Below are 22499 nucleotides of genomic sequence, written 5' to 3'. Positions count from 1 at the left end.
TATTATTTCACGTAAACAATCCCGAATAAAACTAGCAACTTCGCAGTCGCTTTTCACAACTTTGTAAGCAGTTTGTTGTCAATTTTTTCAGATGTCTGTTGTGATAGTCTGGTTAAAATATGGCATTCTCGGAACATTTACTTAATATTTACGAATTTAACTGCGGGGCTGTCATGATAATGACATAGGCTAAACATACAAACAACTCCGCCAACATTTCCTTCGTTTTTTTCCAACTTTGCACGCTGTTTTCTAACATTTCACAGTCAACTTATGCGAACATCTATAGTTTGCTTTCAATTGACTTTTATTAAATTTGTCGACTTTACACCGGCACCGTTTTATATGTAAACAACTCAGGTCATTTATACAAATACATCTACCAACTTTGCAATAACTTTCCACAACTTTGCAATAACTTTGAACAACTTTGCACGTTGCGTTAACAGCTTAAATCACACTACGTTCCGACAGAATAAACAACATGTGATAGAAAACTAGAAGGGATTTGAAAACTTCCCATTCATTAAAAAAGTTACGAAAATTGCACCATTTTGTACTATAATAGTTTGACATCACAGTAAGAAATAGTAAAGGAACGTTGCCTTAGATATTTTCCATGAGCGTAATGAAACAAAAACAAAAAAAATAACAGCTCGTTTACTCAGGGAGTCTCCCATGCAAGTACTCACCACGCCCGATTGTGCTTTACTTTAAATATGTCCCGTTCATCTAACCACACAGCTGCCTGGAATAATTAAAATTAAGCCAAATTATTGCCTATTTCATGTTTTTTTGATGTTTCAAAATCGCTCGCACAAGTACTTTCAAGAATTGACCTATGACCTCTACATACTTGGACTAACACTACGGTAATTTAACAGGACTTTATGAGATATTTGTACATATATTTGAATTTTTAAGTATGGGACTTGTTTATATTATTTCACGTAAACAATCCCGAATAAAACTAGCAACTTCGCAGTCGCTTTTCACAACTTTGTAAGCAGTTTGTTGTCAATTTTTTCAGATGTCTGTTGTGATAGTCTGGTTATATATATGGCATTCTCGGAACATTTACTTAATATTTACGAATTTAACTGCGGGGCTGTCATGATAATGACATAGGCTAAACATACAAACAACTCCGCCAACATTTCCTTCGTTTTTTCCAACTTTGCACGCTGTTTTCTAACATTTCACAGTCAACTGATGCGAACATCTATAGGCTGCTTTCAATTGACTTTTATTAAATTTGTCGACTTTACACCGGCACCGTTTTATATGCAAACAACTCAGGTCATATATACAAATACATCTACCAACTTTGCAATAACTTTCCACAACTTTGCAATAACTTTGAACAACTTTGCACGTTGCGTTAACAGCTTAAATCACACTACGTTCCGACAGAATAAACAACATGTTATAGAAAACTAGAAGGGATTTGAAAACTTCCCATTCATTAAAAAAAGTTACGAAAAATTGCACCATTTTGTACTATAATAGTTTGACATCACAGTAAGAAATAGTAAAGGAACGTTTGCCTTAGATATTTTCCATGAGCGTAATGAAACAAAAACAAAAAAATAACAGCTCGTTTACTCAGGGAGTCTCCCATGCAAGTACTCACCACGCCCGATTGTGCTTTACTTTAAATATGTCCCGTTCATCTAACCACACAGCTGCCTGGAATATTTAAAATTAAGCCAAATTATTGGCTATTTCATGTTTTTTTATGTTTCAAAATCGCTCGCACAAGTACTTTCAAGAATTGCCCTATGACCTCTACATACTTGGACTAACACTATGGTAATTTAACAGGACTTTATGAGATATTAGTACATATATTTGAAGTTTTAAGTATGGGACTTGTTTATATTATTTCACGTAAACAATCCCGAATAAAACTAGCAACTTCGCAGTCGCTTTTCACAACTTTGTAAGCAGTTTGTTGTCATTTTTTTCAGATGTCTGTTGTGATAGTCTGGTTATATATATGGCATTCTCGGAACATTTACTTAATATTTACGAATTTAACTGCGGGGCTGTCATGATAATGACATAGGATAAACATACAAACAACACCGCCAACATTTCCTTCGTTTTTTTCCAACTTTGCACGCTGTTTTCTAACATTTCACAGTCAACTGATGCGAACATCTATAGGCTGCTTTCAATTGACTTTTATTAAATTTGTCGACTTTACACCGGCACCGTTTTATATGCAAACAACTCAGGTCATATATACAAATACATCTACCAACTTTTCAATAACTTTCCACAACTTTGCAATAACTTTGAACAACTTTGCACGTTGCGTTAACAGCTTAAATCACACTACGTTCCGATAGAATAAACAACATGTTATAGAAAACTAGAAGGGATTTGAAAACTTCCCATTCATTAAAAAAGTTACGAAAATTGCACCATTTTGTACTATAATAGTTTGACATCACAGTAAGAAATAGTAAAGGAACGTTGCCTTAGATATTTTACATGAGCGTAATGAAACAAAAACAAAAAAATAACAGCTCGTTTACTCAGGGAGTCTCCCATGCAAGTACTCACCACGCCCGACTGTGCTTTACTTTAAATATGTCCCGTTCATCTAACCACACAGCTGCCTGGAATATTTAAAATTAAGCCAAATTATTGGCTATTTCATGTTTTTTTGATGTTTCAAAATCGCTCGCACAAGTACTTTCAAGAATTGACCTATGACCTCTACATACTTGGACTAACACTACGGTAATTTAACAGGACTTTATGAGATATTTGTTCATATATTTGAATTTTTAAGTATGGGACTTGTTTATATTATTTCACGTTAACAATCCCGAATAAAACTAGCAACTTCGCAGTCGCTTTTCACAACTTTGTAAGCAGTTTGTTGTCATTTTTTTCAGATGTCTGTTGTGATAGTCTGGTTATAAATATGGCATTCTCGGAACATTTACTTAATATTTACGAATTTAACTGCGGGGCTGTCATGATAATGACATAGGCTAAACATACAAACAACTCCGCCAACATTTCCTTCGTTTTTTTCCAACTTTGCACGCTGTTTTCTAACATTTCACAGTCAACTGATGCGAACATCTATAGGCTGCTTTCAATTGACTTTTATTAAATTTGTCGACTTTACACCGGCACCGTTTTATATGTAAACAACTCAGGTCATATATACAAATACATCTACCAACTTTGCAATAACTTTCCACAACTTTGCAATAACTTTGAACAACTTTGCACGTTGCGTTAACAGCTTAAATCACACTACGTTCCGACAGAATAAACAACATGTTATAGAAAACTAGAAGGGATTTGAAAACTTCCCATTCATTAAAAAAGTTACGAAAATTGCACCATTTTGTACTATAATAGTTTGACATCACAGTAAGAAATAGTAAAGGAACGTTGCCTTAGATATTTTCCATGAGCGTAATGAAACAAAAACAAAAAAAATAACAGCTCGTTTACTCAGGGAGTCTCCCATGCAAGTACTCACCACGCCCGATTGTGCTTTACTTTAAATATGTCCCGTTCATCTAACCACACAGCTGCCTGGAATAATTAAAATTAAGCCAAATTATTGCCTATTTCATGTTTTTTTGATGTTTCAAAATCGCTCGCACAAGTACTTTCAAGAATTGACCTATGACCTCTACATACTTGGACTAACACTACGGTAATTTAACAGGACTTTATGAGATATTTGTACATATATTTGAATTTTTAAGTATGGGACTTGTTTATATTATTTCACGTAAACAATCCCGAATAAAACTAGCAACTTCGCAGTCGCTTTTCACAACTTTGTAAGCAGTTTGTTGTCAATTTTTTCAGATGTCTGTTGTGATAGTCTGGTTATATATATGGCATTCTCGGAACATTTACTTAATATTTACGAATTTAACTGCGGGGCTGTCATGATAATGACATAGGCTAAACGTACAAACAACTCCGCCAACATTTCCTTCGTTTTTTCCAACTTTGCACGCTGTTTTCTAACATTTCACAGTCAACTGATGCGAACATCTATAGGCTGCTTTCAATTGACTTTTATTAAATTTGTCGACTTTACACCGGCACCGTTTTATATGCAAACAACTCAGGTCATATATACAAATACATCTACCAACTTTGCAATAACTTTCCACAACTTTGCAATAACTTTGAACAACTTTGCACGTTGCGTTAACAGCTTAAATCACACTACGTTCCGACAGAATAAACAACATGTTATAGAAAACTAGAAGGGATTTGAAAACTTCCCATTCATTAAAAAAAGTTACGAAAATTGCACCATTTTGTACTATAATAGTTTGACATCACAGTAAGAAATAGTAAAGGAACGTTGCCTTAGATATTTTCCATGAGCGTAATGAAACAAAAACAAAAAAATAACAGCTCGTTTACTCAGGGAGTCTCCCATGCAAGTACTCACCACGCCCGATTGTGCTTTACTTTAAATATGTCCCGTTCATCTAACCACACAGCTGCCTGGAATATTTAAAATTAAGCCAAATTATTGGCTATTTCATGTTTTTTGATGTTTCAAAATCGCTCGCACAAGTACTTTCAAGAATTGACCTATGACCTCTACATACTTGGACTAACACTATGGTAATTTAACAGGACTTTATGAGATATTTGTACATATATTTGAAGTTTTAAGTATGGGACTTGTTTATATTATTTCACGTAAACAATTCCGAATAAAACTAGCAACTTCGCAGTCGCTTTTCACAACTTTGTAAGCAGTTTGTTGTCAATTTATTTCAGATGTCTGTTGTGATAGTCTGGTTATATATATGGCATTCTCGGAACATTTACTTAATATTTACGAATTTAACTGCGGGGCTGTCATGATAATGACATAGGCTAAACATACAAACAACTCCGCCAACATTTCCTTCGTATTTTTCCAACTTTGCACGCTGTTTTCTAACATTTCACAGTCAACTGATGCGAACATATATAGGCTGCTTTCAATTGACTTTTATTAAATTTGTCGACTTTACACCGGCACCGTTTTATATGCAAACAACTCAGGTCATATATACAAATACATCTACCAACTTTGCAATAACTTTCCACAACTTTGCAATAACTTTGAACAACTTTGCACGTTGCGTTAACAGCTTAAATCACACTACGTTCCGACAGAATAAACAACATGTTATAGAAAACTAGAAGGGATTTGAAAACTTCCCATTCATTAAAAAAGTTACGAAAATTGCACGATTTTGTACTATAATAGTTTGACATCACAGTAAGAAATAGTAAAGGAACGTTGCCTTAGATATTTTCCATGAGCGTAATGAAACAAAAACAAAAAAGTAACAGCTCGTTTACTCAGGGAGTCTCCCATGCAAGTACTCTCCAAGCCCGATTGTGCTTTACTTTAAATATGTCTCGTTCATCTAACCACACAGCTGCCTGGAATATTTAAAATTAAGCCAAATTATTGGCTATTTCATGTTTTTTTGATGTTTCAAAATCGCTCGCACAAGTACTGTCAAGAATTGACCTATGACCTCTACCTACTTGAACTAACACTACGGTAATTTAACAGGACTTTATGAGATATTTGTTCATATATTTGAATTTTTAAGTATGGGACTTGTTTATATTATTTCACGTTAACAATCCCGAATAAAACTAGCAACTTCGCAGTCGCTTTTCACAACTTTGTAAGCAGTTTGTTGTCATTTTTTTCAGATGACTGTTGTGATAGTCTGGTTATATATATGGCATTCTCGGAACATTTACTTAATATTTACGAATTTAACTGCGGGGCAGTCATGATAATGACATAGGCTAAACATACAAACAACTCCGCCAACATTTCCTTCGTTTTTTTCCAACTTTGCACGCTGTTTTCTAACATTTCACAGTCAACTGATGCGAACATCTATAGGCTGTTTTCAATTGACTTTTATTAAATTTGTCGACTTTACACCGGCACCGTTTTATATGCAAACAACTCAGGTCATATATACAAATACATCTACCAACTTTGCAATAACTTTCCACAACTTTGCAATAACTTTGAACAACTTTGCACGTTGCGTTAACAGCTTAAATCACACTACGTTCCGACAGAATAAACAACATGTTAAAGAAAACTAGAAGGGATTTGAAAACTTCCCATTCATTAAAAAAGTTACGAAAATTGCACGATTTTGTACTATAATAGTTTTACATCACAGTAAGAAATAGTAAAGGAACGTTGCCTTAGATATTTTCCATGAGCGTAATGAAACAAAAACAAAAAAATAACAGCTCATTTACTCAGGGAGTCTCCCCTGCAAGTACTCACCACGCCCGATTGTGCTTTACTTTAAATATGTCCCGTTCATCTAACCACACAGCTGCCTGGAATATTTAAAATTAAGCCAAATTATTGGCTATTTCATGTTTTTTTGATGTTTCAAAATCGCTCGCACAAGTACTTTCAAGAATTGACCTATGACCTCTACATACTTGGACTAACACTACGGTAATTTAACAGGACTTTATGAGATATTTGTACATATATTTGAATTTTTAAGTATGGGACTTGTTTATATTATTTCACGTAAACAATCCCGAATAAAACTAGCAACTTCGCAGTCGCTTTTCACAACTTTGTAAGCAGTTTGTTGTCAATTTTTTCAGATGTCTGTTGTGATAGTCTGGTTATATATATGACATTCTCGGAACATTTAATTAATATTTACGAATTTAACTGCGGGGCTGTCGTGATAATGACATAGGCTAAACATACAAACAACTCCGCCAACATTTCCTTCGTTTTTTTCCAACTTTGCACGCTGTTTTCTAACATTTCACAGTCAACTGATGCGAACATCTATAGGCTGCTTTCAATTGACTTTTATTAAATTTGTCGACTTTACACCGGCACCGTTTTATATGCAAACAACTCAGGTCATATATACAAATACATCTACCAACTTTGCAATAACTTTCCACAACTTTGCAATAACTTTGAACAACTTTGCACGTTGCGTTAACAGCTTTAATCACACTACGTTCCGACAGAATAAACAACATGTTATAGAAAACTAGAAGGGATTTGAAAACTTCCCATTCATTAAAAAAGTTACGAAAATTGCACGATTTTGTACTATAATAGTTTGACATCACAGTAAGAAATAGTAAAGGAACGTTGCCTTAGATATTTTCCATGAGCGTAATGAAACAAAAACAAAAAAGTAACAGCTCGTTTACTCAGGGAGTCTCCCATGCAAGTACTCTCCAAGCCCGATTGTGCTTTACTTTAAATATGTCTCGTTCATCTAACCACACAGCTGCCTGGAATATTTAAAATTAAGCCAAATTATTGGCTATTTCATGTTTTTTTGATGTTTCAAAATCGCTCGCACAAGTACTTTCAAGAATTGACCTATGACCTCTACCTACTTGAACTAACACTACGGTAATTTAACAGGACTTTATGAGATATTTGTTCATATATTTGAATTTTTAAGTATGGGACTTGTTTATATTATTTCACGTTAACAATCCCGAATAAAACTAGCAACTTCGCAGTCGCTTTTCACAACTTTGTAAGCAGTTTGTTGTCAATTTTTTCAGATGTCTGTTGTGATAGTCTGGTTATATATATGGCATTCTCGGAACATTTACTTAATATTTACGAATTTAACTGCGGGGCAGTCATGATAATGACATAGGCTAAACATACAAACAACTCCGCCAACATTTCCTTCGTTTTTTTCCAACTTTGCACGCTGTTTTCTAACATTTCACAGTCAACTGATGCGAACATCTATAGGCTGCTTTCAATTGACTTTTATTAAATTTGTCGACTTTACACCGGCACCGTTTTATATGCAAACAACTCAGGTCATATATACAAATACATCTACCAACTTTGCAATAACTTTCCACAACTTTGCAATAACTTTGAACAACTTTGCACGTTGCGTTAACAGCTTAAATCACACTACGTTCCGACAGAATAAACAACATGTTAAAGAAAACTAGAAGGGATTTGAAAACTTCCCATTCATTAAAAAAGTTACGAAAATTGCACGATTTTGTACTATAATAGTTTTACATCACAGTAAGAAATAGTAAAGGAACGTTGCCTTAGATATTTTCCATGAGCGTAATGAAACAAAAACAAAAAAATAACAGCTCATTTACTCAGGGAGTCTCCCCTGCAAGTACTCACCACGCCCGATTGTGCTTTACTTTAAATATGTCCCGTTCATCTAACCACACAGCTGCCTGGAATATTTAAAATTAAGCCAAATTATTGGCTATTTCATGTTTTTTTGATGTTTCAAAATCGCTCGCACAAATACTTTCAAGAATTGACCTATGACCTCTACATACTTGGACTAACACTACGGTAATTTAACAGGACTTTATGAGATATTTGTACATATATTTGAATTTTTAAGTATGGGACTTGTTTATATTATTTCACGTAAACAATCCCGAATAAAACTAGCAACTTCGCAGTCGCTTTTCACAACTTTGTAAGCAGTTTGTTGTCAATTTTTTCAGATGTCTGTTGTGATAGTCTGGTTATATATATGGCATTCTCGGAACATTTACTTAATATTTACGAATTTAACTGCGGGGCAGTCATGATAATGACATAGGCTAAACATACAAACAACTCCGCCAACATTTCCTTCGTTTTTTTCCAACTTTGCACGCTGTTTTCTAACATTTCACAGTCAACTGATGTGAACATCTATAGGCTGCTTTCAATTGACTTTTATTAAATTTGTCGACTTTACACCGGCACCGTTTTATATGCAAACAACTCAGGTCATATATACAAATACATCTACCAACTTTGCAATAACTTTCCACAACTTTGCAATAACTTTGAACAACTTTGCACGTTGCGTTAACAGCTTAAATCACACTACGTTCCGACAGAATAAACAACATGTTATAGAAAACTAGAAGGGATTTGAAAACTTCCCATTCATTAAAAAAGTTACGAAAATTGCACGATTTTGTACTATAATAGTTTTACATCACAGTAAGAAATAGTAAAGGAACGTTGCCTTAGATATTTTCCATGAGCGTAATGAAACAAAAACAAAAAAATAACAGCTCATTTACTCAGGGAGTCTCCCCTGCAAGTACTCACCACGCCCGATTGTGCTTTACTTTAAATATGTCCCGTTCATCTAACCACACAGCTGCCAGGAATATTTAAAATTAAGCCAAATTATTGGCTATTTCATGTTTTTTTGATGTTTCAAAATCGCTCGCACAAGTACTTTCAAGAATTGATCTATAACCTCTACCTACTTGAACTAACACTACGGTAATTTAACAGGACTTTATGAGATATTTGTTCATATATTTGAATTTTTAAGTATGGGACTTGTTTATATTATTTCACGTTAACAATCCCGAATAAAACTAGCAACTTCGCAGTCGCTTTTCACAACTTTGTAAGCAGTTTGTTGTCAATTTTTTCAGATGTCTGTTGTGATAGTCTGGTTATATATATGGCATTCTCGGAACATTTACTTAATATTTACGAATTTAACTGCGGGGCTGTCATGATAATGACATAGGCTAAACATACAAACAACTCCGCCAACATTTCCTTCGTTTTTTTCCAACTTCGCACGCTGTTTTCTAACATTTCACAGTCAACTGATGCGAACATCTATAGGCTGCTTTCAATTGACTTTTATTAAATTTGTCGACTTTACACCGGCACCGTTTTATATGCAAACAACTCAGGTCATATATACAAATACATCTACCAACTTTGCAATAACTTTCCACAACTTTGCAATAACTTTGAACAACTTTGCACGTTGCGTTAACAGCTTAAATCACACTACGTTCCGACAGAATAAACAACAGGTTAAAGAAAACTAGAAGGGATTTGAAAACTTCCCATTCATTAAAAAAGTTACGAAAATTGCACGATTTTGTACTATAATAGTTTTACATCACAGTAAGAAATAGTAAAGGAACGTTGCCTTAGATATTTTCCATGAGCGTAATGAAACAAAAACAAAAAAATAACAGCTCATTTACTCAGGGAGTCTCCCCTGCAAGTACTCACCACGCCCGATTGTGCTTTACTTTAAATATGTCCCGTTCATCTAACCACACAGCTGCCAGGAATATTTAAAATTAAGCCAAATTATTGGCTATTTCATGTTTTTTTGATGTTTCAAAATCGCTCGCACAAGTACTTTCAAGAATTGATCTATAACCTCTACCTACTTGAACTAACACTACGGTAATTTAACAGGACTTTATGAGATATTTGTTCATATATTTGAATTTTTAAGTATGGGACTTGTTTATATTATTTTACGTTAACAATCCCGAATAAAACTAGCAACTTCGCAGTCGCTTTTCACAACTTTGTAAGCAGTTTGTTGTCAATTTTTTCAGATGTCTGTTGTGATAGTCTGGTTATATATATGGCATTCTCGGAACATTTACTTAATATTTACGAATTTAACTGCGGGGCAGTCATGATAATGACATAGGCTAAACATACAAACAACTCCGCCAACATTTCCTTCGTTTTTTTCCAACTTTGCACGCTGTTTTCTAACATTTCACAGTCAACTGATGTGAACATCTATAGGCTGCTTTCAATTGACTTTTATTAAATTTGTCGACTTTACACCGGCACCGTTTTATATGCAAACAACTCAGGTCATATATACAAATACATCTACCAACTTTGCAATAACTTTCCACAACTTTGCAATAACTTTGAACAACTTTGCACGTTGCGTTAACAGCTTAAATCACACTACGTTCCGACAGAATAAACAACATGTTATAGAAAACTAGAAGGGATTTGAAAACTTCCCATTCATTAAAAAAGTTACGAAAATTGCACGATTTTGTACTATAATAGTTTGACATCACAGTAAGAAATAGTAAAGGAACGTTGCCTTAGATATTTTCCATGAGCGTAATGAAACAAAAACAAAAAAATAACAGCTCATTTACTCAGGGAGTCTCCCATGCAAGTACTCACCACGCCCGATTGTGCTTTACTTTAAATATGTCTCGTTCATCTAACCACACAGCTGCCTGGAATATTTAAAATTAAGCCAAATTATTGGCTATTTCATGTTTTTTTGATGTTTCAAAATCGCTCGCACAAGTACTTTTCAAGAATTGACCTATGACCTCTACCTACTTGAACTAACACTACGGTAATTTAACAGGACTTTATGAGATATTTGTTCATATATTTGAATTTTTAAGTATGGGACTTGTTTATATTATTTCACGTTAACAATCCCGAATAAAACTAGCAACTTCGCAGTCGCTTTTCACAACTTTGTAAGCAGTTTGTTGTCAATTTTTTCAGATGTCTGTTGTGATAGTCTGGTTATATATATGGCATTCTCGGAACATTTACTTAATATTTACGAATTTAACTGCGGGGCAGTCATGATAATGACATAGGCTAAACATACAAACAACTCCGCCAACATTTCCTTCGTTTTTTTCCAACTTTGCACGCTGTTTTCTAACATTTCACAGTCAACTGATGCGAACATCTATAGGCTGCTTTCAATTGACTTTTATTAAATTTGTCGACTTTACACCGGCACCGTTTTATATGCAAACAACTCAGGTCATATATACAAATACATCTACCAACTTTGCAATAACTTTCCACAACTTTGCAATAACTTTGAACAACTTTGCACGTTGCGTTAACAGCTTAAATCACACTACGTTCCGACAGAATAAACAACATGTTAAAGAAAACTAGAAGGGATTTGAAAACTTCCCATTCATTAAAAAAGTTACGAAAATTGCACGATTTTGTACTATAATAGTTTTACATCACAGTAAGAAATAGTAAAGGATCGTTGCCTTAGATATTTTCCATGAGCGTAATGAAACAAAAACAAAAAAATAACAGCTCATTTACTCAGGGAGTCTCCCCTGCAAGTAATCACCACGCCCGATTGTGCTTTACTTTAAATATGTCCCGTTCATCTAACCACACAGCTGCCTGGAATATTTAAAATTAAGCCAAATTATTGGCTATTTCATGTTTTTTTGATGTTTCAAAATCGCTCGCACAAGTACTTTCAAGAATTGACCTATGACCTCTACATACTTGGACTAACACTACGGTAATTTAACAGGACTTTATGAGATATTTGGACATATATTTGAATTTTTAAGTATGGGACTTGTTTATATTATTTCACGTAAACAATCCCGAATAAAACTAGCAACTTCGCAGTCGCTTTTCACAACTTTGTAAGCAGTTTGTTGTCAATTTTTTCAGATGTCTGTTGTGATAGTCTGGTTAAAATATGGCATTCTCGGAACATTTACTTAATATTTACGAATTTAACTGCGGGGCTGTCATGATAATGACATAGGCTAAACATACAAACAACTCCGCCAACATTTCCTTCGTTTTTTTCCAACTTTGCACGCTGTTTTCTAACATTTCACAGTCAACTTATGCGAACATCTATAGTTTGCTTTCAATTGACTTTTATTAAATTTGTCGACTTTACACCGGCACCGTTTTATATGTAAACAACTCAGGTCATATATACAAATACATCTACCAACTTTGCAATAACTTTCCACAACTTTGCAATAACTTTGAACAACTTTGCACGTTGCGTTAACAGCTTAAATCACACTACGTTCCGACAGAATAAACAACATGTGATAGAAAACTAGAAGGGATTTGAAAACTTCCCATTCATTAAAAAAGTTACGAAAATTGCACCATTTTGTACTATAATAGTTTGACATCACAGTAAGAAATAGTAAAGGAACGTTGCCTTAGATATTTTCCATGAGCGTAATGAAACAAAAACAAAAAAAATAACAGCTCGTTTACTCAGGGAGTCTCCCATGCAAGTACTCACCACGCCCGATTGTGCTTTACTTTAAATATGTCCCGTTCATCTAACCACACAGCTGCCTGGAATAATTAAAATTAAGCCAAATTATTGCCTATTTCATGTTTTTTTGATGTTTCAAAATCGCTCGCACAAGTACTTTCAAGAATTGACCTATGACCTCTACATACTTGGACTAACACTACGGTAATTTAACAGGACTTTATGAGATATTTGTACATATATTTGAATTTTTAAGTATGGGACTTGTTTATATTATTTCACGTAAACAATCCCGAATAAAACTAGCAACTTCGCAGTCGCTTTTCACAACTTTGTAAGCAGTTTGTTGTCAATTTTTTCAGATGTCTGTTGTGATAGTCTGGTTATATATATGGCATTCTCGGAACATTTACTTAATATTTACGAATTTAACTGCGGGGCTGTCATGATAATGACATAGGCTAAACATACAAACAACTCCGCCAACATTTCCTTCGTTTTTTCCAACTTTGCACGCTGTTTTCTAACATTTCACAGTCAACTGATGCGAACATCTATAGGCTGCTTTCAATTGACTTTTATTAAATTTGTCGACTTTACACCGGCACCGTTTTATATGCAAACAACTCAGGTCATATATACAAATACATCTACCAACTTTGCAATAACTTTCCACAACTTTGCAATAACTTTGAACAACTTTGCACGTTGCGTTAACAGCTTAAATCACACTACGTTCCGACAGAATAAACAACATGTTATAGAAAACTAGAAGGGATTTGAAAACTTCCCATTCATTAAAAAAAGTTACGAAAATTGCACCATTTTGTACTATAATAGTTTGACATCACAGTAAGAAATAGTAAAGGAACGTTGCCTTAGATATTTTCCATGAGCGTAATGAAACAAAAACAAAAAAATAACAGCTCGTTTACTCAGGGAGTCTCCCATGCAAGTACTCACCACGCCCGATTGTGCTTTACTTTAAATATGTCCCGTTCATCTAACCACACAGCTGCCTGGAATATTTAAAATTAAGCCAAATTATTGGCTATTTCATGTTTTTTTATGTTTCAAAATCGCTCGCACAAGTACTTTCAAGAATTGCCCTATGACCTCTACATACTTGGACTAACACTATGGTAATTTAACAGGACTTTATGAGATATTAGTACATATATTTGAAGTTTTAAGTATGGGACTTGTTTATATTATTTCACGTAAACAATCCCGAATAAAACTAGCAACTTCGCAGTCGCTTTTCACAACTTTGTAAGCAGTTTGTTGTCATTTTTTTCAGATGTCTGTTGTGATAGTCTGGTTATATATATGGCATTCTCGGAACATTTACTTAATATTTACGAATTTAACTGCGGGGCTGTCATGATAATGACATAGGATAAACATACAAACAACACCGCCAACATTTCCTTCGTTTTTTTCCAACTTTGCACGCTGTTTTCTAACATTTCACAGTCAACTGATGCGAACATCTATAGGCTGCTTTCAATTGACTTTTATTAAATTTGTCGACTTTACACCGGCACCGTTTTATATGCAAACAACTCAGGTCATATATACAAATACATCTACCAACTTTTCAATAACTTTCCACAACTTTGCAATAACTTTGAACAACTTTGCACGTTGCGTTAACAGCTTAAATCACACTACGTTCCGATAGAATAAACAACATGTTATAGAAAACTAGAAGGGATTTGAAAACTTCCCATTCATTAAAAAAGTTACGAAAATTGCACCATTTTGTACTATAATAGTTTGACATCACAGTAAGAAATAGTAAAGGAACGTTGCCTTAGATATTTTACATGAGCGTAATGAAACAAAAACAAAAAAATAACAGCTCGTTTACTCAGGGAGTCTCCCATGCAAGTACTCACCACGCCCGACTGTGCTTTACTTTAAATATGTCCCGTTCATCTAACCACACAGCTGCCTGGAATATTTAAAATTAAGCCAAATTATTGGCTATTTCATGTTTTTTTGATGTTTCAAAATCGCTCGCACAAGTACTTTCAAGAATTGACCTATGACCTCTACATACTTGGACTAACACTACGGTAATTTAACAGGACTTTATGAGATATTTGTTCATATATTTGAATTTTTAAGTATGGGACTTGTTTATATTATTTCACGTTAACAATCCCGAATAAAACTAGCAACTTCGCAGTCGCTTTTCACAACTTTGTAAGCAGTTTGTTGTCATTTTTTTCAGATGTCTGTTGTGATAGTCTGGTTATAAATATGGCATTCTCGGAACATTTACTTAATATTTACGAATTTAACTGCGGGGCTGTCATGATAATGACATAGGCTAAACATACAAACAACTCCGCCAACATTTCCTTCGTTTTTTTCCAACTTTGCACGCTGTTTTCTAACATTTCACAGTCAACTGATGCGAACATCTATAGGCTGCTTTCAATTGACTTTTATTAAATTTGTCGACTTTACACCGGCACCGTTTTATATGTAAACAACTCAGGTCATATATACAAATACATCTACCAACTTTGCAATAACTTTCCACAACTTTGCAATAACTTTGAACAACTTTGCACGTTGCGTTAACAGCTTAAATCACACTACGTTCCGACAGAATAAACAACATGTTATAGAAAACTAGAAGGGATTTGAAAACTTCCCATTCATTAAAAAAGTTACGAAAATTGCACCATTTTGTACTATAATAGTTTGACATCACAGTAAGAAATAGTAAAGGAACGTTGCCTTAGATATTTTCCATGAGCGTAATGAAACAAAAACAAAAAAAATAACAGCTCGTTTACTCAGGGAGTCTCCCATGCAAGTACTCACCACGCCCGATTGTGCTTTACTTTAAATATGTCCCGTTCATCTAACCACACAGCTGCCTGGAATAATTAAAATTAAGCCAAATTATTGCCTATTTCATGTTTTTTTGATGTTTCAAAATCGCTCGCACAAGTACTTTCAAGAATTGACCTATGACCTCTACATACTTGGACTAACACTACGGTAATTTAACAGGACTTTATGAGATATTTGTACATATATTTGAATTTTTAAGTATGGGACTTGTTTATATTATTTCACGTAAACAATCCCGAATAAAACTAGCAACTTCGCAGTCGCTTTTCACAACTTTGTAAGCAGTTTGTTGTCAATTTTTTCAGATGTCTGTTGTGATAGTCTGGTTATATATATGGCATTCTCGGAACATTTACTTAATATTTACGAATTTAACTGCGGGGCTGTCATGATAATGACATAGGCTAAACGTACAAACAACTCCGCCAACATTTCCTTCGTTTTTTCCAACTTTGCACGCTGTTTTCTAACATTTCACAGTCAACTGATGCGAACATCTATAGGCTGCTTTCAATTGACTTTTATTAAATTTGTCGACTTTACACCGGCACCGTTTTATATGCAAACAACTCAGGTCATATATACAAATACATCTACCAACTTTGCAATAACTTTCCACAACTTTGCAATAACTTTGAACAACTTTGCACGTTGCGTTAACAGCTTAAATCACACTACGTTCCGACAGAATAAACAACATGTTATAGAAAACTAGAAGGGATTTGAAAACTTCCCATTCATTAAAAAAAGTTACGAAAATTGCACCATTTTGTACTATAATAGTTTGACATCACAGTAAGAAATAGTAAAGGAACGTTGCCTTAGATATTTTCCATGAGCGTAATGAAACAAAAACAAAAAAATAACAGCTCGTTTACTCAGGGAGTCTCCCATGCAAGTACTCACCACGCCCGATTGTGCTTTACTTTAAATATGTCCCGTTCATCTAACCACACAGCTGCCTGGAATATTTAAAATTAAGCCAAATTATTGGCTATTTCATGTTTTTTGATGTTTCAAAATCGCTCGCACAAGTACTTTCAAGAATTGACCTATGACCTCTACATACTTGGACTAACACTATGGTAATTTAACAGGACTTTATGAGATATTTGTACATATATTTGAAGTTTTAAGTATGGGACTTGTTTATATTATTTCACGTAAACAATTCCGAATAAAACTAGCAACTTCGCAGTCGCTTTTCACAACTTTGTAAGCAGTTTGTTGTCAATTTATTTCAGATGTCTGTTGTGATAGTCTGGTTATATATATGGCATTCTCGGAACATTTACTTAATATTTACGAATTTAACTGCGGGGCTGTCATGATAATGACATAGGCTAAACATACAAACAACTCCGCCAACATTTCCTTCGTATTTTTCCAACTTTGCACGCTGTTTTCTAACATTTCACAGTCAACTGATGCGAACATATATAGGCTGCTTTCAATTGACTTTTATTAAATTTGTCGACTTTACACCGGCACCGTTTTATATGCAAACAACTCAGGTCATATATACAAATACATCTACCAACTTTGCAATAACTTTCCACAACTTTGCAATAACTTTGAACAACTTTGCACGTTGCGTTAACAGCTTAAATCACACTACGTTCCGATAGAATAAACAACATGTTATAGAAAACTAGAAGGGATTTGAAAACTTCCCATTCATTAAAAAAGTTACGAAAATTGCACCATTTTGTACTATAATAGTTTGACATCACAGTAAGAAATAGTAAAGGAACGTTGCCTTAGATATTTTCCATGAGCGTAATGAAACAAAAACAAAAAAATAACAGCTCGTTTACTCAGGGAGTCTCCCATGCAAGTACTCACCACGCCCGATTGTGCTTTACTTTAAATATGTCCCGTTCATCTAACCACACAGCTGCCTGGAATATTTAAAATTAAGCCAAATTAGTGGCTATTTCATGTTTTTTTGATGTTTCAAAATCGCTCGCACAAGTACTTTCAAGAATTGACCTATGACCTCTACATACTTGGACTAACACTGCGGTAATTTAACAGGACTTTATGAGATATTTGTACATATATTTGACTTTTTAAGTATGGGACTTGTTTATATTATTCCACGTAAACAATCCCGAATAAAACTAGCAACTTCGCAGTCGCTTTTCACAACTTTGTAAGCAGTTGTTGTCAATTTTTTCAGATGTCTGTTGTGATAGTCTGGTTATATATATGGCATTCTCGGAACATTTACTTAATATTTACGAATTTAACTGCGGGGCTGTCATGATAATGACATAGGCTAAACATACAAACAACTCCGCCAACATTTCCTTCGTTTTTTTCCAACTTTGCACGCTGTTTTCTAACATTTCACAGTCAACTGATGCGAACATCTATAGGCTGCTTTCAATTAACTTTTATTAAATTTGTCGACTTTACACCGGCACCGTTTTATATGCAAACAACTCAGGTCATATATACAAATACATCTACCAACTTTGCAATAACTTTCCACAACTTTGCAATAACTTTGAACAACTTTGCACGTTGCGTTAACAGCTTAAATCACACTACGTTCCGACAGAATAAACAACATGTTATAGAAAACTAGAAGGGATTTGAAAACTTCCCATTCATTAAAAAAAGTTACGAAAATTGCACCATTTTGTACTATAATAGTTTGACATCACAGTAAGAAATAGTAAAGGAACGTTGCCTTAGATATTTTCCATGAGCGTAATGAAACAAAAACAAAAAAATAACAGCTCGTTTACTCAGGGAGTCTCCCATGCAAGTACTCACCACGCCCGATTGTGCTTTACTTTAAATATGTCCCGTTCATCTAACCACACAGCTGCCTGGAATATTTAAAATTAAGCCAAATTATTGGCTATTTCATGTTTTTTGATGTTTCAAAATCGCTCGCACAAGTACTTTCAAGAATTGACCTATGACCTCTACATACTTGGACTAACACTATGGTAATTTAACAGGACTTTATGAGATATTTGTACATATATTTGAAGTTTTAAGTATGGGACTTGTTTATATTATTTCACGTAAACAATTCCGAATAAAACTAGCAACTTCGCAGTCGCTTTTCACAACTTTGTAAGCAGTTTGTTGTCAATTTATTTCAGATGTCTGTTGTGATAGTCTGGTTATATATATGGCATTCTCGGAACATTTACTTAATATTTACGAATTTAACTGCGGGGCTGTCATGATAATGACATAGGCTAAACATACAAACAACTCCGCCAACATTTCCTTCGTATTTTTCCAACTTTGCACGCTGTTTTCTAACATTTCACAGTCAACTGATGCGAACATATATAGGCTGCTTTCAATTGACTTTTATTAAATTTGTCGACTTTACACCGGCACCGTTTTATATGCAAACAACTCAGGTCATATATACAAATACATCTACCAACTTTGCAATAACTTTCCACAACTTTGCAATAACTTTGAACAACTTTGCACGTTGCGTTAACAGCTTAAATCACACTACGTTCCGATAGAATAAACAACATGTTATAGAAAACTAGAAGGGATTTGAAAACTTCCCATTCATTAAAAAAGTTACGAAAATTGCACCATTTTGTACTATAATAGTTTGACATCACAGTAAGAAATAGTAAAGGAACGTTGCCTTAGATATTTTCCATGAGCGTAATGAAACAAAAACAAAAAAATAACAGCTCGTTTACTCAGGGAGTCTCCCATGCAAGTACTCACCACGCCCGATTGTGCTTTACTTTAAATATGTCCCGTTCATCTAACCACACAGCTGCCTGGAATATTTAAAATTAAGCCAAATTAGTGGCTATTTCATGTTTTTTTGATGTTTCAAAATCGCTCGCACAAGTACTTTCAAGAATTGACCTATGACCTCTACATACTTGGACTAACACTGCGGTAATTTAACAGGACTTTATGAGATATTTGTACATATATTTGAATTTTTAAGTATGGGACTTGTTTATATTATTTCACGTAAACAATCCCGAATAAAACTAGCAACTTCGCAGTCGCTTTTCACAACTTTGTAAGCAGTTGTTGTCAATTTTTTCAGATGTCTGTTGTGATAGTCTGGTTATATATATGGCATTCTCGGAACATTTACTTAATATTTACGAATTTAACTGCGGGGCTGTCATGATAATGACATAGGCTAAACATACAAACAACTCCGCCAACATTTCCTTCGTATTTTTCCAACTTTGCACGCTGTTTTCTAACATTTCACAGTCAACTGATGCGAACATATATAGGCTGCTTTCAATTGACTTTTATTAAATTTGTCGACTTTACACCGGCACCGTTTTATATGCAAACAACTCAGGTCATATATACAAATACATCTACCAACTTTGCAATAACTTTCCACAACTTTGCAATAACTTTGAACAACTTTGCACGTTGCGTTAACAGCTTAAATCACACTACGTTCCGATAGAATAAACAACATGTTATAGAAAACTAGAAGGGATTTGAAAACTTCCCATTCATTAAAAAAGTTACGAAAATTGCACCATTTTGTACTATAATAGTTTGACATCACAGTAAGAAATAGTAAAGGAACGTTGCCTTAGATATTTTCCATGAGCGTAATGAAACAAAAACAAAAAAATAACAGCTCGTTTACTCAGGGAGTCTCCCATGCAAGTACTCACCACGCCCGATTGTGCTTTACTTTAAATATGTCCCGTTCATCTAACCACACAGCTGCCTGGAATATATAAAATTAAGCCAAATTAGTGGCTATTTCATGTTTTTTTGATGTTTCAAAATCGCTCGCACAAGTACTTTCAAGAATTGACCTATGACCTCTACATACTTGGACTAACACTGCGGTAATTTAACAGGACTTTATGAGATATTTGTACATATATTTGAATTTTTAAGTATGGGACTTGTTTATATTATTTCACGTAAACAATCCCGAATAAAACTAGCAACTTCGCAGTCGCTTTTCACAACTTTGTAAGCAGTTGTTGTCAATTTTTTCAGATGTCTGTTGTGATAGTCTGGTTATATATATGGCATTCTCGGAACATTTACTTAATATTTACGAATTTAACTGCGGGGCTGTCATGATAATGACATAGGCTAAACATACAAACAACTCCGCCAACATTTCCTTCGTTTTTTTCCAACTTTGCACGCTGTTTTCTAACATTTCACAGTCAACTGATGCGAACATCTATAGGCTGCTTTCAATTAACTTTTATTAAATTTGTCGACTTTACACCGGCACCGTTTTATATGCAAACAACTCAGGTCATATATACAAATACATCTACCAACTTTGCAATAACTTTCCACAACTTTGCAATAAATTTGAACAACTTTGCACGTTGCGTTAACAGCTTAAATCACACTACGTTCCGACAGAATAAACAACATGTTATAGAAAACTAGAAGGGATTTGAAAACTTCCCATTCATTTAAAAAAGTTACGAAAATTGCACCATTTTGTACTATAATAGTTTGACATCACAGTAAGAAATAGTAAAGGAACGTTGCCTTAGATATTTTCCATGAGCGTAATGAAACAAAAACAAAAAAATAACAGCTCGTTTACTCAGGGAGTCTCCCATGCAAGTACTCACCACGCCCGATTGTGCTTTACTTTAAATATGTCCCGTTCATCTAACCACACAGCTGCCTGGAACATTTAAAATTAAGCCAAATTATTGCCTATTTCATGTTTTTTTGATGTTTCAAAATCGCTCGCACAAGTACTTTCAAGAATTGACCTATGACCTCTACATACTTGGACTAACACTACGGTAATTTAACAGGACTTTATGAGATATTTGTACATATATTTGAATTTTTAAGTATGGGACTTGTTTATATTATTTCACGTAAACAATCCCGAATAAAACTAGCAACTTCGCAGTCGCTTTTCACAACTTTGTAAGCAGTTTGTTGTCAATTTTTTCAGATGTCTGTTGTGATAGTCTGGTTATATATATGGCATTCTCGGAACATTTACTTAATATTTACGAATTTAACTGCGGGGCTGTCATGATAATGACATAGGCTAAACATACAAACAACTCCGCCAACATTTCCTTCGTTTTTTTCCAACTTTGCACGCTGTTTTCTAACATTTCACAGTCAACTGATGCGAAGATCTATAGGCTGCTTTCAATTGACTTTTATTAAATTTGTCGACTATACACCGGCACCGTTTTATATGCAAACAACTCAGGTCATATATACAAATACATCTACCAACTTTGCAATAACTTTCCACAACTTTGCAATAACTTTGAACAACTTTGCACGTTGCGTTAACAGCTTAAATCACACTACGTTCCGACAGAATAAACAACATGTTATAGAAAACTAGAAGGGATTTGGAAACTTCCCATTCATTAAAAAAAATTACGAAAATTGCACCATTTTGTACTATAAGTGTTTGACATCACAGTAAGAAATAGTAAAGGAACGTTGCCTTAGATATTTTCCATGAGCGTAATGAAACAAAAACAAAAAAATAACAGCTCGTTTACTCAGGGAGTCTCCCATGCAAGTACTCACCACGCCCGATTGTGCTTTACTTTAAATATGTCCCGTTCATCTAACCACACAGCTGCCTGGAATATTTAAAATTAAGCCAAATTATTGGCTATTTCATGTTTTTTTGATGTTTCAAAATCGCTCGCACAAGTACTTTCAAGAATTGACCTATGACCTCTACATACTTGGACTAACACTACGGTAATTTAACAGGACTTTATGAGATAT

This window comes from Saccoglossus kowalevskii, chromosome 16 (assembly GCF_978046115.1).
Source record: "Saccoglossus kowalevskii chromosome 16, keSacKowa6.1, whole genome shotgun sequence".
In the NCBI taxonomy this organism is placed as follows: Eukaryota; Metazoa; Hemichordata; class Enteropneusta; family Harrimaniidae; genus Saccoglossus; species Saccoglossus kowalevskii.
Note: the sequence above shows the minus strand (reverse complement) of the source record.